We start from the raw sequence: 6,859 nt of genomic DNA, 5'->3' as shown, positions 1-6,859 counted from the left end.
TAAACGGGTTAGGTGGTTCGTTTCGGGTAAAATGAGTAGTGTTCGGTTCATGAAAAGGGCGTGTAAACGAAGTCGGTTTTGCATGAAACTTGCTAAAATACTAAATCGGACCTTATTATATGAGAAAAAATGTGAACTTGAACGTAAACAAGTTGTTTGGAATGCAGCGGGTAATACGGGTGAGATTTGGACGCATCTGATGTTATTGTATAAGTGTGTGTATCCGTATATATATGTATGCACGTATATGTACCTCAACGGATATGTATGTACTTATAAGGATGTAGGCGCATATGTATGGGGACGCATAAGCTAATGGGTGCATATGTATAAGTCATGCAGCGCATGACTTATATGGGACGTATAAGCTATACAACGTATAACTTATCCGTAACGTATAAGTTATAGGGCGTATAACTTATACGGATGTATAAGTTACTTATACGGGTAGGGTGAGCTTGAAAGATAACTTATATGTGAATGACTTATACGCGAGTGACTTATACGCTGCAGGAGACTTATACGCCTAAAAACGTATACGGGCCTAAGTGAATTTCCAAATAAAGGAAAGATATACGGCGACTAAGTACGTGTATGATGTGTATGACTCATGCGGTGTATAAAAAAAGAATAATGATAAATTAATACAAAAAGGTAATTTTTAAAAATGATAAAGACCTAAAAAGAAAGACCGAGGCTAGAATATATACGTAGGAGTACAAGCGTATTAGTTAAACTTATGTGCCTTGTTACACATTTAGCCGTGCTCAGTTGAAGAGAGATGTTACCATCAATTCCGAAAGAAGCAGGAAACAGGTGAGTTTCTATCCCCAATTTCTTGGTATGCTTTCGGGCTTTGGGTATACTCAATGTGATTTGTTAAGACACTTATGTTAAGTGGTAAGTGTATGCTATTTGTATGTTTAATGATGATATATGAAAGATATTGAATGTAGATAGAATTATAAATATACAAGTAAACACGTATAAACTGAGCTGACTGATATCTAGTGAAGAAAAGTTATGATGTTTTATGTTAAGATAATTTGAAAGTTAAAATTTATGATTTTAATATTTTGTAATGAATGTTTGATGTTTTTATATTCCGCGAAATGTTTTAATTCACTCTGATATTAATAGTGTTTATGACTAGATCCAACGCCAATGTAGGGCACCGGGACCAAAGCCTTACAAGTTGGTATCAGAGCATAAGTTCGAGAGAAATAAGCATCCTATATGCTTAAAATCGAACAGAGAATGAGACTTAAGAAGAAAAGAAAGAAAGATGCTAGTTTAAGAAAGCCATGTGGCGTTCTAGCAAACATGAGAACGATAAAGTACATGATTAATTTCATTTAATGATTTAGAAGTATATGTATTTTCATGTTAAATGATGGTAGAAGAATGTATGAACTTAGCTTAATTGCTAAAGAATGTATGTATGCTAGCTTAATTTCTAGGGATAAGAATGTAGGTTACATGTATGTTTACATGATTGTATGAGAAGTAGAAACTAGCACAAATGAAAATCATAAATGGAAGTATGTAGAACCTAAGGAGTAATGTAATGAGTTAAATACACTTGACCACTGTCATTAACTACTTACCTTACGAATCATGTGCTAAATAATTCCTAGAGTGATAACATTTGTGTTTCCTTAGAGATAAGATAGATGATTGCTACAAATGGGCAATCACGAGGAGGTTGTACTGTACGTTGTAGTAAGACACGTGACAACCAGACACCTTTTGAAGAAATGTGTGATAGAACGATATACGAAAGTAGTAGGACTTCGACTGTAGAAAGTAATGGAAAAGGATCACACTTGGAGCTTGTAATCAAATACTAATGGATTTGCTAAATTTTTTCGCACTACAATGCCAATAATGTTCGCTGAAGCATCAAAGGCAGCCCAAACTGGGAAATCCAAGTGGAAGCAACATGAAAGAAATGGAGATAAGGCAACTAGAATAAGTCAAGACATGTAGTAAGCCTGTGATAGTTAACTCCGTAAGGGAACTTGCTGGGATTGTAAGTGACGAAGAGAATGGTGAGAAAGTAGATATGATTAAGAAGTACGGGTGATTGTCAATGTATCCTAATTGAAAAGGCATGAAAGGATTAGGCTACATAGTGTTGCGAATATGAAAGGAAGACGCTACGAAGAATGTAGTTATTTATCTGAGACTTTATGGAAGAGACCACTCGCGATACTTTCGTTAAAGTATGAAATTGATTAAGAATTATAAGGTGGAACTAGATGGGAGTGAGTACATTGTTACGCTTATTACTTGACCTTAAGAGAGTCAATGTCGTTTGGGAATGGATTTATTGTTTGAGTTTGAGGCTTATTTAGCATGTAAGAGTAAGTTGATAAGGTTGAAGTCTTTGGATGGTGGTACAGTGACGGTTTATGGTATCAAGGAAAGTTTAGGGCTTAACGTCATTTAGATGATAAAAGTCGAAGGTTTGTTAAGGCGAGGATGTAGTGCGTACCTGGCGTATGTTGTCAAAGCTACGGCCAAGACGAAAAAAGTGAAAGATGTTCCTGTAGTGTGTGACTATCCAGAAGTGTTCCCAGAGGACCTTCCAGGGTTACTACTGGAACAAGGAGTAGAATTCTAGATAGAAGTAATACCAGGAGCACAACCCGTCACGAAGACGCATTACCTCCTGGCGCCGTCCGAAATGAAAGAGTTAATGTCCAAACTGCAAGACTCCTCGACAAAGGTGTTTTAATGCCAAGTATTTCCCTGCAAGGTGTACCGGTGTTGTTCGTGAAGAAGAAAGACGGAAGCATGAGAATATGTATAGATTACCTCAAGTTGGTTAAGCTTATGGAGAAGAATATATATTCATTGCCACATATTGATGATTTGTTTGATTAGTTGCAAGGTGCTAGTTGGTTCTCCCGAATATATATTAGATATGGTGATCATCAGTTGAAAGTGAAAGAGGCAGACATCTCTAAGACAACATTTTAGAATCAATATAGATACTATGAGTTTCTCGTGATGTCGGTTGGATTGACGAATGCTCCAACAACATTTATGGTTATGAAGAATGGGGTATGTCGTCCGATGTTGGACAAACCTTCCATTGCGTTAATTGAAGATAGTTTTGATTTATTCAATGAAAAAGTCCGACCATACCTAACAATTGAGAGAAGTGTTGGAGACGCTGAAGAAAGAGGATTCATATTCTAAGTTTTCTAAGTGCACCATGTATACAAATCATAAAAGTTTGAGGTATTTCTTTAAACAGAAAAGACTGAATATAAGGCAAAGGAGATGGATAGGGTTGATAAAGGATTATGATTGTGAAATCAAGTATTATCCTAGTGAAGCTAATGTGGTCGCTGACGTACTAGGCCGTAAATGTGAAGAGGTTATCGAGACAATTAAGTCGTATAAAGTAGTTAGCACTTCAGATTTCATGAGCGAGATCCGCGAGGCGCAGTAGAAGTTATAAAGGATGAGAGCAAGATGAAAAAGGAATGAATTTTCGGGCTACACCGAGATTTGGAAGAGAATACTTATGATGTAAAAATCCGATTTGGTCGCTTGAGGGTTTCACGTTCTTGAGATCTTTGAGACCAAATCCAAGATGATGCTCATATGTCTAGATACTCGGTTTACCTCGAGGGTTTGAAAGGAAAGAAGTTGATTACAATGAAGGCAGATACTGATGAAAGTGTAACCATTATATAGAAGTCAAATGAGGATGAGTTCATGGTATGTGACAACTATGGAAAAACATGATACTTTGCCTGCATGGACAAGAACAACCGTAAGTGTTACAGAGGTGAAACCGGCAGTAACGTAGCAAGAGGATGCAAGAGACCAAAGACAAAAGCTGGAAAGACATGCAAGGAAGGTGTATAGACGGATTAGACTTATGTTTACTTGAATTGAGTCTTGACACGGATGATTAGTGTGTAACTGATAATCATGTGATCATGGACAGGAAATTCTCTAGAACGGTAAAGATATAATGGTATTATAAATGTCTATATAAAGATAGAGTCATGCCCGGAAAAGAATTCGGCTAGGATAAATAGTTATGATATATCAAGGAGCCTAACATGTAGCAGCAAACAACACTTGATTTATAGGACAAGGTGAGACTTGATTAGTCAAGAAAAATAAGATGTATCATCATGGGCTTCATGACGAAGCTACCTTAGACAACTATAACTCATGAACCCCACGTGTTGATGCAGAGCTGAGAATGAAAGAAGGGTTAAGTGGTGACTTAAGGAGTTCTCCGACAAGTTATGAAAATGATGTGCTCAAGAATTGCAAGAAGTGTTCTACCTTAAGGAATGGACGAAGGGATTTCAAGAAATAATCCTTAAGGGAAACATGAAATGTCTCCTTATGTTTAGAACGTACTGCAAATCAATATATTGCTAAAGGTTATAATTGGACAGAAGGGTCACTCAGTGCTAAGTGTTATGATAGTAAGTGCAATGTTTCTATTTGAAGAACAAGAAATAAGAAAGCATTCTTAAGGAAATGATGGGACTTTCTTAAGTCTAGATAAAGAAGTGTATCATCGAGGACTTCATGGACAAGCTACTGTGAACGGCTAAAAATAATTAACATCACTCGAAGATTGTAAGACCAAGGATAATCTGGTAGGTTTGGAAGCTAAAGAAATGATGTGAATACAAAAAGTATTAATTATACAAGGACTAAGCAGGTTTCGAGGACGAAACCTCTTATAAGGTGGGTAGACTTGTAACATCCCAAGTTTCGTCGGTATTTAAAGGAATTGGGTTTAATTAAATTATAAAAGAAAATTGTAATAATCTAAATTTGGAGGGGAATAAGTGTCATTATATGAAAATTTAAACACGAAACCCTAGCCTCTTCCTATAAATGTAGCCACCATCTCACTTATAATCATCCTAGCCTCCAAACACATTCTTTAACAAATTCCCGTTTTTTAGAAAATAACCCACAAAGACACGATGATTATCGGAGATCTAACAGTCGGATCGGTCTCAAATTTTAATTAAGTGTTCATGGCATAAAAATGAAGATTTACACTGATCAGATCTTCAATCAGAGGTCAGGAAGTCCAGTTTTTATCAGCAAAACCGTAATAGATAAAAATGGAATTTTCCGGTCACTATTAAGCTTTTCGGGAAACTGTAGCGGTGTTTTCCTGCAAAGGTGAGTTGATGGGTTTGTAGATCGGGGCGATATGGTTCTGTGGCCACTTGAATCACTCAGTTCTGAGTCGTTTGATATAGTTTTGGTCTATTCGAGTCATTTCGAACATAAACCTCAAATGTACGTTTTTATTAAAACGGTTTACTTTTTGTGTACGGATTTGCATGAAAATTGGTAGGATGATAGAACGGGCCATGATTATTGATGAAGTAATGAACTTGATAGTAAACGGGTTAGTTGGTTCGTTTCGGGTAAAATGTGTAGTGTTCAGTTAATGAAAAGGGCGTGTAAACGAAGTCGGTTTTGCATGAAACTTGGTAGGATAGTAAATCGGACCTTATTATGTGAGAAAAATGTGAACTTGAACGTAAACAAGTTTTTTGGAATGAAACAGGTAATACGGGTGACATTTGGATGCATATGATGTTAGAGCATAAGTGTGTGTATCAGTATATGTATGTATGCACGTATATCTACCTCAACGCATATGTATGTACGTATAAGGATGGAGGCGCATATGTATTGACTGCATAAGCTAATGGGCGCATAAGTATAAGTTATGCAGCACATGACTTATACGGGCCGTATAAGTTATACGGACGAATAAGTTATACGGGTATAACTTATACGGAGTATAACTTATACATGTAGGGTGAGCTTGAAATATAACTTATACGTGAATGACTTATATGCGAGTGACTTATACGCTGGAGGATACTTATACACCTAAAAACGTGTACGTGCTAACTGAATTTCCAAATAAAGAAAAGATATATGGGGAATAAGTACGTGTATGATGTGTATGACTCACACGGTGTATAAGAAAAGAATAAGTGATAAATTAATACAAAAATGTATATTTTAATAATGATAAAGACCTAAAAAGAAAGACCAAGGCTAGAATAGATACGTAAGAGCACGCGAGTAGTAGTTATACTTATGTGCCTTGTTACACAGTTAGCCGTGCTAAGTTGAAGAGAGGTGTTACCATCAATTCCGAAAGAAACAGGACACATGTGAGTTTCTAGCCCCATTTTCTTATTATGTTTTTAGGGCTGTGTGTATACTCAATGTGATTTGTTAATACACTTATGTTAAGTGGTAAGTGTATGCTATTTGTGTGTTTATTGATGATATATGAATAATATTGAATGTAGAAGGAATTAGAAATATACAAGTAAACGCATATGTTCATATGCATGTCTATGGTATGGTCGTATGGTTATTCGATGCATAAGGGAACCGGACCCTAATAATATTCGAGGGAGAAGGGAACCAGACCCAAATAATATCCAAGGCATAAGGGAACGGGACCCTAATAATATCCGAGGCAGAAGGGAACCAGACCCTAATAATATTCGAGGTAGAAAGGGAACCGGGTCCTAATAACTAGGGCTGGGATATCGTGTATACCTATACACGATAAGACACGAAAACGAAATGTGTAAACCTGTACACGACACGAAAACTTATCGTGTACCTGTAACCCAAACACGAACACGAACCTATTACTACCCGGTATACACGATAATAGACGATATTACACGATAATAGCTGTGTAGAAACACATATTTGACAACCTTTTAGCGAAACAAAAGTCGACGAAAGTTCATAACAGTCTTAAAATAAAACATAAATCCATGCTCTTTAACAAATTTAAGACAAAAACACATAGAAT

Source organism: Bidens hawaiensis, unplaced genomic scaffold, assembly GCF_021521415.1.
Source record: "Bidens hawaiensis isolate Kalapana, Puna unplaced genomic scaffold, B.hawaiensis_p1.1 tig00038689_1, whole genome shotgun sequence".
NCBI classification, from domain to species: Eukaryota; Viridiplantae; Streptophyta; class Magnoliopsida; order Asterales; family Asteraceae; genus Bidens; species Bidens hawaiensis.
Note: the sequence above shows the minus strand (reverse complement) of the source record.